At 47.4% G+C, this 12,049-nt stretch overlaps 1 long non-coding RNA gene across 1 annotated transcript; it reads right to left on the reverse strand.

Annotated features, from left to right (window-relative positions):
- Positions 1–394: 394 nt before the first annotated feature.
- On the reverse strand, positions 395–3,924 carry LOC115080390. Its single transcript, XR_003853558.1, has 2 exons — positions 3,839–3,924; positions 395–697 (listed from the first exon to the last, which is right to left on the reverse strand). It is a non-coding gene; the product is annotated as an uncharacterized LOC115080390 (long non-coding RNA).
- Between the last annotated feature and the right edge of the window lie 8,125 nt (positions 3,925–12,049).

Here is a 12,049-nt window from a genome sequence, read left to right on the forward strand (position 1 = left end):
TTTGTAGTAGGCATTGAATTCAGAGAGCCAAGAGAACACCGGTAATATATTGTATCAAGGCTCTCCTTTACCCACTACCTATTTTTTTTTTTTTTATATAATGTCTACACAATAAGACATCCTGACACAAGTTATATTTTCAGATACGAGACCACATTTCGGTTTCAGGAATGAATGACTGTTTTGTAGCCTATAATGTTATGCTGTATATTATCCCCCTTGAAGTGGAGCAATATCACTGAAAAATGATTTACTTCCACAAACTTTCACTGCTCGGAGAGGAATTACAGATAAATATGACCTGGCAGACACAAGAGCTCTGTACCAATGGAAATCTCTTGTTGTGCTAAAAATATGATGAATGATTTGACTAGGTAAGCATGAATAATGAATATATTATTGTGGCTGGAAAATTTTATTTCAATACAGCAGAACATTTCTTTGGCCATATGGATGACAAATACCTTGGCAGTAAAGGGGATTAAAGTGTTTACTGAAAATGTTCATGTTAAAATAAAGCAGCTTTCATATTTTTGGAAACTACTCCCCGACCTCACACCCACTTTGCTGGAATTATCTCCTCTGATGGGAGCTGCTGGACCTTCAGGTAATGCCCCTGGGAAAGGAGGATCTGTCTTCTCTGTTTCTTCTACTCCATCTGTTTCTTTGGATATAGAACCAGCATATGATGGTACATCTAAAAGGGAAAATAATCAAATAAAACTTATGTTCCAAAGGCTTTTATCATGAAGCAAAAGAGAAACCAGAAAGCAGAAAGCAAAATAGCATGAAGCATACACAACCCCACATCCCAAAATGTCATTAATTCCACTATTGCAGGACATTCATGCATCAGTTATTGTACAATCTCAACTGAAGGAGTCAGATCCATCAGAATAGCTGCTACAAAGTTTTTAAATCCAATCAAAGCTAATATTGAACAAGAAAAAAAACAAAGTAAAATGGTGGAAACAGCTTTACAAAATGTTGAAAAAGGAAAGGCAGAATCTACCGAAGAGAAAAAAAAATATAACAAAAGACAAGAGTGGTAGTAATTAGGGATGTGAAATTGTTTTGTTTCACTTCAATTCATGCACACTAATTATTTTAGTATATTAAATCAAATGAATGCACAATAAAAATATGAATGTACACTAAATTGAAATAGTGCACACTAAATGGGAATTTCTGCACACTAAAAAAATGAATTGCGCTCAAAATTTAACAAAAAGAATAATGGATAACTTAACTAAGTAAAGTTAACCAGATAAGTTATGAGGGATATTCAGCAGGATGAGTGTCCTGTTGAATATCCTTGAATAAAATTATCTAGGTTAGGCTTTAAATCTGTCCATGTATGTGTTCCTGAAAATCTTACATCTTAACTGGCTACGTTCAAAATAATATAGCTAGTTAAGTGCTAAGAAGGAAAAAAAACCAAAAAACCAATTGCAGCAGCAGCCTAATCCTCTATCCTCACCCGAGTATGCTAGATGTAGATCCCTTTTCACTCCAAGGCTTCCAAAAGATTTGAAAAATGAATTTATAGAAAGCGATAGATCACTGTCCCACCCTCCTCCTAGTTTAGATAAATAGACTCAGATCTGGCCCACTTCTCATTCTCCTCCTCTTCCTCCAGGCACCCCAACCCCAAGCCTCACACCTAGGGTTACCAAATGGCTCCAGATTTTTAGGACTGGTTGGTTTTACTCCATTGCATTGTTCTGACTTCTCTATTGCATTCCCTAATAAAAGCAAGACTACAAGTACCAACATGCAGGGGAGTAAAACCAGGACTGGATCAACTTGTCCTGATAATCTGGAGACAATTGGCAACCCTACTCACATCCCACCAGGCATTCTTCAAACCCTGTGCGGTACTGGGATTGCGGTACACTCACAGCAGCTTCCAACATTGCTGTCAGAGGGTTACTTTGCTAGCAACGCTGGTAGCAGACCTTTCCAGCACTGTTGTCAAAGCAATACTGGAAGCCGGAGACATTTAAGGTTAAAGTCATGTGGGAACACATTCCCAAATAACTTTGATCCTGCTCTCAACCACATCTCAGTTAGTCGACTAACTTACTGGGTTATTCATCAAAATGCATTAGGGCCCTAACTCACATTAAAAGAGGTTTAACGCATATTGCGTGCGTGATAAATATTGCAATGCAAGCTAGCATATACATTTAAATTTTTGTATGCAAGTGGAAGGAGTTAATGCAAATCAAGGTGTCCTACCACATTCTGCAATAGATTAACGCACACTACCTCAGGATTTAATGGCAGAAATAACTACAACTTTTTTTTTTTTTTGCCATAAAGGGGAAAAAGTTTTTATCCTGTGACGTTTTCATGGATTGTGGCTATTATCACAGCTCGCGATAAAATGAAGCGTTCTACAATTCACACCTAACATGCACTCCTGGGCCAATAAAACCCTTTTCTTATCTGGTCTATCTTCCTCAACCTATTATGTTTGAGGCAGGTATATTTGTTGGGGAATACTGTCTGCTTCAGGATGCTTATTGCAGACAACAACAACCACAAGAAGAGGCAAGGGAAGTTAAAACCCCTTCTAGGGAAGTCTCTGCACTGCAGCCCAAGCCACGGGTCCCACAGGGAGAGGCTCATGGCCCACAGCAGTACCTGGCACACAGGCAGCCATGGCAGACAAGATGCAGGGAGTGCGTCTTTCCGCCATAAATGTCATTGCTGTACCAGAAGATTATGTGGTTAATAGGGATGTGCAGAAGGAAAAAATGTGTTTTGTTTCGTTTTCCATTTTGCCAGGACCCAAATTTGTTTCATTAGTTTCATAGGGGAAAAAAACAATTTGTTTATTAGTTTCATTTGTTTTTTGATTGCCATTAAAGTCAATGGGGGAAGTATTGCAGACTATTTTTGGCTGCAGAATTGGGGTTTTCTTATCAATTCTGATGAAACTTCTGGGGAGCAATCATCAGAATGAGAAAAGAGGTCCAAGGTACTTAGACTGTGGCAAAGTGACACCAAAGTGGCATGAATAGCCTAAGGCACTGCAAAGGGACAAAGGGGTACCAGTAGTGGCAAGAGTGCTTTAACAGAGGTGCAAAGCAGCAGCGAGAGTGTCAAAAACACACCGCAGCTTAAAAAGAGAGCACTGATAACAGTTGCATGAACCCTTGAAGGCAGCACAACAGGCAAAGTGATACGCAAGTGGCATCAACATCCTACAGCACAATGAAGGGGGAACATAGCAAGCAGAAAGAGTGTCAGAAAAAACCACAAGGCGCTGATAAAGGGAAAAAGTAGCAGAAAGACTAGCACCAACACACTGAGGAACCATGATAGTGCTGAGTGAGTCATCTGGTGTATGGCAGCAAGGCAGAGTGGCAGAAAGTTGATAGGGGCAAGACAGGCTGGCAGAGTGGAGGTAGTCTGGTCCCTGTGGTTTTGATAGGGGCAAGACAGGCTGGCAGAGCTCAGGTAGTCAGGTCACTGTAGTGTTGATAGGGGAAAGACAAGGAGGCAAGACGAGGCTCAGCCCACGGATGGTGTTAGGCCGGTAGTAGTGTCCCCCAGCATGCCGAGACCAGGTATTCTCGAGTTGGGTTGTTTGAGATTGCAGTAAAAGTGGGTGGTAAACTCCATCTAAGGCTAAATACCAGCACGAGACCGATAGTCAACAAGTAGTTCAATAAAAAAGTGCAGTAAAAAAAAAGCCTGGCTGCCTGGCAGGCACAGCAGCAAAAAAGAACAAATATCTTTTTCATAAATAGAAAATTAATTATAGCAAACTAGCAATAGCAATTGAATACAGATTTGAGACACTCGGAGAGAGCTCAAAAGCAACAACCTTCTCAGACAAAACCCTAGAAGAAAGTACGTGGCGCACCACGTGCTTAAGGTAGAAATAGTACAGCAGGAACAGTATCACAGAGCACTGAGAGCAGTGAGAGCACTGAGAGCAGTGATTGGCTGAATTAGAAAAATGCTTTGTTCTGATACGTTGGCATTCTGGTCTCCTTGCCAACCTGTATGACCCAATCTTTGCCAGGGCTGTGAGGTCACTTATGACTCACGGGAAAGGGCTGGTTGTTGCTACGGATACACCCTCATGGCCTTCTCCTATTTCAAATGGCCACTAAGAAAGCAGCACTGCGAACCAAAAGAATGAAACTAATATATGTTTCATTCGTGGGGGATCGCCATGCGTTTCGTGAACCCATGAATCAAACAAACAGGGACATATTCATTGCGGATTGCACATTCATTGAAACAAATGCACATCCCTAGGGGTTAGCAGGTATCGCCTCAGCTCTCAGGCTATCCTGGAATTATATGAAGAAGTCCAAGAGGATCTAGATCCGCTCATGGAAAGGTCCCATGCTATACTGGGGTTCACCAAACTATTGGCCATCCTGCATTTCCTAGCATCCATCTCCTTCCAGTTGACAGTAGGGGTTGTTGGAGGGGTGTCCCAAACCATTTCTTCCTGCTGTTTGTGCAGGGTCGGCGCCATCTTGTGCTCCTACCATGTGACAGGGGCTGACCAATGGTACCAGTAGCCCCTGTGATATAGTAGGTCAAAGGCTATTGGCGCCATTTTGATGTGAGGCAGGCCCGACAGCCCGATGGCACGGAGGGAGAAATTGCTCGTGGGACCCTGCTGGACCACCAGGGATGTTAGTAAGTTCTGGGGAGGGATCGGGATGGTGGGGGGAGGGTTGTATTTAATGTATTATAGTAAATTTTAATGCTTGGGGTGGGCTTTTTTGAGCTTCATTTTCCTGTGTCGTTTTTTGGGCCCGTTTCATTTTTCTCCGTTTAGTTTTTGTTCATTTTTCCAAAAATCTAACCGAGGAAAAACGAACTTTACCCTGAAGCGTCCGACTCAAAAAACGACCCGGTAGAAAAAAACGAAGCTCATTTCTATTGCAGAGCAGTCAGGGACTTGGACATATAGACCACAAGGTAGAGGTTTTTCTGCTGGGACAGATGTGGCAGCTCTGATGTAGTGCTTCAGGGTTTGATGACTGCTACAAATGAGTAGCCTTAGCTTGGTTGTGAAGGGCTGCCACACATTTAGTAGAATCCCCAAATGCAGTTTCCTAGTTGACATTTTATAACCTCATCCCATAACTGACAACCATATGCATGTGAAGTTATGCACCTGTACTTGGAATGCTTTGTGTCACATGAGCCTGCAAAGACACTGCTGACAGCACTACCTCAGCTGTTTCAGTCAGTGCTGACTTCAGAGTGCTCACCTTACAGGCCTTCAGTTACAGGCTTTAGTAAAATACCTGTCAAAGATTGTGGCATTCCAACAATGCTCACAGGTCAATAGGGATGTGAATCGTTTTCCATATCGTCTTAACGATAGAAATCGTGTGGCAGGGCAAGAAAATCGTGTTAGGCACGATTTTTTAGTTAAAAAATCGTTAAAAATCGTTTTTTCCGATTAGTGCGCACTAACCCGAGTTAGTGCGCACTAACTCCCCGTTAGTGCGCACTAACTCGAGTTAGTGCGCACTAACTCAAAATGATACAAATAGACACTTTCCAGGTCACTGAAGGTCAGTTAGGAATGAATATGTGTTACTATTGGCTGGCAGCCCTCTTATCTATTGATGTTACCAAGGTTACCACTGAGGTGATGGTTGGGGGGATGGGAAATGGAACTGGAAACTCACGAACAGCAACAGAAAATGAAACAAAGTGTTCACACTTCCCAGGTCAGTAAAGGTCACTTAGCAATGAATATATGTATTCCTATTGGCTGGCTGTGCTCTTATCTATTGATGTTACCAAGGTTCCACTGAGGTAATGGCATTGGTTGGGAGGATGTGAAATGGAAACAGTTGGAAGCTTGACAAAAAAAGTAATGTGATGATCAGCACTTCTTTGTTTATTATTTTTGTTAGCAGGCACCTGAAATGCTAGTGCATGTTGAATTTGCCAATCACTGTGCATTTTAGAAAGGTGGTCCTGGCTGGAACTGTACACAGTTCAAATATATGTAATTGATTGTTGGTAAGTGTATTTTTTAAGTAGCCAGCCACACTGGCACCAGTATGTTTACTTATCCTCTTACTTAACTCACTAGCTCAGCTTTGTAAGAAGGGCTTCTCTGCTTGTGTGTTGCTTTTCTTTGCTGTGAGGAGAGCAGAAACATCAGATCTGTATTCAATCTACTACAGTCATCTCTTATATTAACCTACTCAATTTTTTTTAAATGATTTGTTATATCACTGAATTAATAATTCATTATTATTAGGTGGTGGTGAATGTCTGGACCCCCGCTGGGCTTTTGGCAAGTCTTGTGGGGGTCAGGAGGCCCCCCCAAGGTGGCCAAAAGTCCCTGGGGGTCCAGCGGGGGTCTGGGAGCGATCTCCTGTCGCAAATCGTTTTTTCGTAAGGAAAATGGCGCCGGCCATAGCAGGGTGGGTTTTAGGGTTGCTTTAGCGTGCCGGTTTCCCCGCCCTCCCCCCCCACTGGACCCCAGGTAATATAAGGCACTTTGGGGGGGTTCGGGAGGGTGGGGGATTTATTTTCAAGGGTCAGGTTGTTGTGATCTTCCTGCACACAGTGCCCTAACCCTGGCAGGAGGGTGGGGGATTTATTTTCAAGGGTCGGGGTGTTGTGATCTTCCTGCACACAGTTCCCTAACCCTGGCAGGAGGGTGGGGGATTTATTTTAAAGGGTCTGGGTGGGTTTTAGGTTTGCTTTAGCGTGCTAGTTTCCCCGCCCTGCCCCCCACTGGACCCCAGGTAATATAAGGCACTTTGGGGGGGTTCGGGAGGGTGGGGGATTTATTTTCAAGGGTCGGGGTGGGTTTTAGGGTTGCTTTAGCGTGCCGGTTTCCCCGCCCTGCCCCCCACTGGACCCCAGGTAATATAAGGCACTTTGGGGGGGTTCGGGAGGGTGGGGGATTTATTTTCAAGGGTCAGGGTGTTGTGATCTTCCTGCACACAGTGCCCTAACCCTGGCAGGAGGGTGGGGGATTTATTTTCAAGGGTCGGGGTGTTGTGATCTTCCTGCACACAGTTCCCTAACCCTGGCAGGAGGGTGGGGGATTTATTTTAAAGGGTCGGGGTGGGTTTTAGGTTTGCTTTAGCGTGCCAGTTTCCCCGCCCTGCCCCCCACTGGACCCCAGGTAATATAAGGCACTTTGGGGGGGTTCGGGAGGGTGGGGGATTTATTTTCAAGGGTCAGGTTGTTGTGATCTTCCTGCACACAGTGCCCTAAACCTGGCAGGAGGGTGGGGGATTTATTTTCAAGGGTCGGGGTGTTGTGATCTTCCTGCACACAGTGCCCTAACCCTGGCACCAGGGGTGTTGTGATCTTCCTGCACCCAGTGCCCTAACCCTGGCACCAGGGGTGTTGTGATCTTCCTGCACACACAGTGCCCTAACCCTGGCACCAGGGGTGTTGTGATCTTCCTGCACACAGTGCCTGACCCTGACTCCTCCCCTCCCCCATGTCCCAGCCAGTGAATAGTGTGTGGGTGGGTGGGGGGGGGGGGGGGGGAGGGAGGGATGGGAAGGGAGAGACAGCCCCTGCATTCAGGGGCTGTCTCTCCCTTCCTATCCCTCCCAGGGAGTGGGGCTGGCTCTCCCTTCCCATCCCTCACAGGGAGTGGGGCTGCTTGCCCCTTCACCTCCCCCCACCCCCTCCCCTTCCCCTTCTCTCTCCCATATACCAGCAGTGGGGGATGTGAAGGGTGGGATACTTCAGCCCTTTCCAGTCTGAGCTTCTGAACTTACTTTTTTTCATCTTCTTTTTTATTTTCTCATTGTAGATGGATCATGATAGGGAGTCAGCCCAACCGTCCTCCTCAAAGGCCGATCGTGATGCTAGGTCCCGGAAGCCACGGTTCACACAGGCAGATGTGGACCTCCTAGCCCGGCTACTCCTCCTGGATGAGGAGCATCTCTACACCCCCTCAGGCAGCAGGCCTAACCTTCAAAGGGAGTCTGCAGCCTGGGTGGCTCTCCAGGAGGAGTTCTGCCGGAGAGCCTCTTACCCGCGTGAGATCGAAGATCTCAAGAAGAAAGGTGAGAGATAATGTTAGTGGTGTATTATATTTATTTATATTTATTTATCATTTTGAAATGATGTGATTTGTATTTGGGAATTTTGAATGCCACATTAAAAGATAGCTAATTTTTTTTTTATTACTAAATGTTATATATTGCATAAAAAAATAACCTAGCAGGGCATGTTGTGTTTGTAATTAATTTATTAATCAATTAATGTTATTCTATTTCCTTTCTACCTCTAATTCTCAGGTCGGCATCTGAGACTTCACGAGGGTGATTGGCTTGAGGAGGTCCGCCTGACTTTAGCGCGTCCTTCGCCTGGTAGGCTGTTTGAGAATACTCCACAAGTACACAAATATTATTCAATTAATTGTAATGGAATTTGTGTTTAATATTGTTTGTGTCAGTTCCAATTCCTTTTTTTTAAATTTTAACTGTTGTTCTGTGAAATTTGATCTGTGTCTTCGTACAGAACCACACACCAGCAGGGACGAGGCAGGGCTTCCTGGGCCCAGTAGCTGTCAGCAGAGGAGGACGGAGCGAACCGTCACTGGTGGGCCAGGTATTATATTATTAGATAATTGAGCCCTGACCATTGACCAACATGCTGCAAATGTGAATGGGGGATAAATGTGAGACTGAGGGAAGGGGGTATTAGTCACTGTGAGGGGGGAGGGAGGCAGTGGGAGAAAGAGGATGAGTGAGGAAGAAGAACTGTAGAAGAGTGCCATGTTAAAAAATGAACTGAAAAACATTTTTTTTTTAATGTAGCACGTGTGTACGGGCTTAATGGCTTGTATTTTGGCCCACAGGGCCAGTATGTATGTTGTAGTACTAGTAGTAGTAGTTTGTCTAGTATCTGTCTGAGGCAGAAAATCAAAATTATTTGTGATCAGTCAGTTATATAGGGTGGGATAGATGTATGTTATGTTATATATTTATATAATATTATCTAGGCATGTGAATCGTGTCCTCGATCGTCTTAACGATCGATTTCGGCTGGGAGGGGGAGGGAATCGTATTGTTGCCGTTTGGGGGGGTAAAATATCGTGAAAAATCGTTAAAAATCGTTAAAAATCGAAAAAATCAAAAAATCGAAAAAACCGGCACATTAAAACCCCCTAAAACCCACCCCCGACCCTTTAAATTAAATCCCCCACCCTCCCGAACCCCCCCCCAAATAACTTAAATAACCTGCGGGTCCAGCGGCGGTCCGGAACGGCAGCGGTCCGGAACGGGCTCCTGCTCCTGAATCTTGTCGTCTTCAGCCGGCGCCATTTTCCAAAATGGCGCCGAAAAATGGCGGCGGCCATAGACGAAAAAGATTGGACGGCAGGAGGTCCTTCCGGACCCCCGCTGGACTTTTGGCAAGTCTCGTGGGGGTCAGGAGGCCCCCCACAAGCTGGCCAAAAGTTCCTGGAGGTCCAGCGGGGGTCAGGGAGCGATTTCCCGCCGCGAATCGTTTTCGTACGGAAAATGGCGCCGGCAGGAGATCGACTGCAGGAGGTCGTTCCCTGCCCTCCCCCCCACTGGGGTCCAGTGGGGGGGAGGGCAGGGAAACCGGCACACTAAAGCAGCCCTAAAACCCACCCCGACCCTTTAAAATAAATCCCCCACCCTCCCGAACCCCCCCAAAGTGCCTTATATTACCTGGGGTCCAGTGGGGGGGAGGGCAGGGAAACCGGCACACTAAAGCAGCCCTAAAACCCACCCCGACCCTTTAAAAATAAATCCCCCACCCTCCCGAACCCCCCCAAAGTGCCTTATATTACCTGGGGTCCAGTGGGGGGGAGGGCAGGGAAACCGGCACACTAAAGCAACCCTAAAACCCACCCCGACCCTTTAAAATAAATCCCCCACCCTCCCGAACCCCCCCAAAGTGCCTTATATTACCTGGGGTCCAGTGGGGGGGAGGGCAGGGAAACCGGCACACTAAAGCAACCCTAAAACCCACCATGACCCTTTAAAATAAATCCCCCACCCTCCCGAACCCCCCCAAAGTGCCTTATATTACCTGGGGTCCAGTGGGGGGGAGGGCAGGGAAACCGGCACACTAAAGCAGCCCTAAAACCCACCATGACCCTTTAAAATAAATCCCCCACCCTCCCGAACTCCCCCAAAGTGCCTTATATTACCTGGGGTCCAGTGGGGGGGAGGGCAGGGAAACCGGCACACTAAAGCAACCCTAAAACCCACCCCGACCCTTTAAAATAAATCCCCCACCCTCCCGAACCCCCACAAAGTGCCTTATATTACCTGGGGACCAGTGGGGGGGAGGGCAGGGAAACCGGCACACTAAAGCAACCCTAAAACCCACCCCGACCCTTTAAAATAAATCCCCCACCCTCCCGAACCCCCCCAAAGTGCCTTATATTACCTGGGGTCCAGTGGGGGGGAGGGCAGGGAAACCGGCACACTAAAGCAACCCTAAAACCCACCCCGACCCTTTAAAATAAATCCCCCACCCTCCCGAACCCCCCCAAAGTGCCTTATATTACCTGGGGTCCAGTGGGGGAAAGGGCAGGGAAACCGGCACACTAAAGCAGCCCTAAAACCCACCATGACCCTTTAAAATAAATCCCCCACCCTCCCGAACCCCCCCAAAGTGCCTTATATTACCTGGAGTCCAGTGGGGGGGAGGGCAGGGAAACCGGCACACTAAAGCAACCCTAAAACCCACCCCGACCCTTTAAAATAAATCCCCCACCCTCCCGAACCCCCACAAAGTGCCTTATATTACCTGGGGTCCAGTGGGGGGGAGGGCAGGGAAACCGGCACACTAAAGCAGCCCTAAAACCCACCCCGACCCTTTAAAATAAATCCCCCACCCTCCCGAACACCCCCAAAGGGCCTTATATTACCTGGGGTCCAGTGGGGGGGAGGGCAGGGAAACCGGCACACTAAAGCAGCCCTAAAATCCACCCCGACCCTTTAAAATAAACCCCCCACCCTCCCGAACCCCCCCAAAGTGCCTTATATTACCTGGGGTCCAGTGGGGGGGAGGGCAGGGAAACCGGCACACTAAAGCAGCCCTAAAACCCACCCCGACCCTTTAAAATAAATCCCCCACCCTCCCGAACCCCCCCAAAGTGCCTTATATTACCTGGGGTCCAGTGGGGGGGAGGGCAGGGAAACCGGCACACTAAAGCAACCCTAAAACCCACCCCGACCCTTTAAAATAAATCCCCCACCCTCCCGAACCCCCCCAAAGTGCCTTATATTACCTGGGGTCCAGTGGGGGGGAGGGCAGGGAAACCGGCACACTAAAGCAACCCTAAAACCCACCCCGACCCTTTAAAATAAATCCCCCACCCTCCCGAACCCCCCCAAAGTGCCTTATATTACCTGGGGTCCAGTGGGGGGGAGGGCAGGGAAACCGGCACACTAAAGCAGCCCTAAAACCCACCATGACCCTTTAAAATAAATCCCCCACCCTCCCGAACCCCCCCAAAGTGCCTTATATTACCTGGGGTCCAGTGGGGGGGAGGGCAGGGAAACCGGCACACTAAAGCAACCCTAAAACTCACCCCGACCCTTTAAAATAAATCCCCCACCCTCCCGAACCCCCACAAAGTGCCTTATATTACCTGGGGTCCAGTAGGGGGGAGGGCAGGGAAACCGGCACACTAAAGCAACCCTAAAACCCACCCCGACCCTTTAAAATAAATCCCCCACCCTCCCGAACCCCCACAAAGTGCCTTATATTACCTGGGGTCCAGTGGGGGGGAGGGCAGGGAAACCAGCACACTAAAGCAGCCCTAAAACCCACCCCGACCCTTTAAAATAAATCCCCCACCCTCCCGAACCCCCCCAAAGTGCGTTATATTACCTGGGGTCCAGTGGGGGGGGAGGGCAGGGAAACCGGCACACTAAAGCAGCCCTAAAACCCACCCCGACCCTTTAAAATAAATCCCCCACCCTCCCGAACCCCCCCAAAGTGCCTTATATTACCTGGGGTCCAGTGGGGGGAGGGCAGGGAAACCGGCACACTAAAGCAAACCTAAAACCCACCCCGACCCTTT

The sequence above is a fragment of the Rhinatrema bivittatum genome, chromosome 1 (genome assembly GCF_901001135.1).
Source record: "Rhinatrema bivittatum chromosome 1, aRhiBiv1.1, whole genome shotgun sequence".
In the NCBI taxonomy this organism is placed as follows: domain Eukaryota; kingdom Metazoa; phylum Chordata; class Amphibia; order Gymnophiona; family Rhinatrematidae; genus Rhinatrema; species Rhinatrema bivittatum.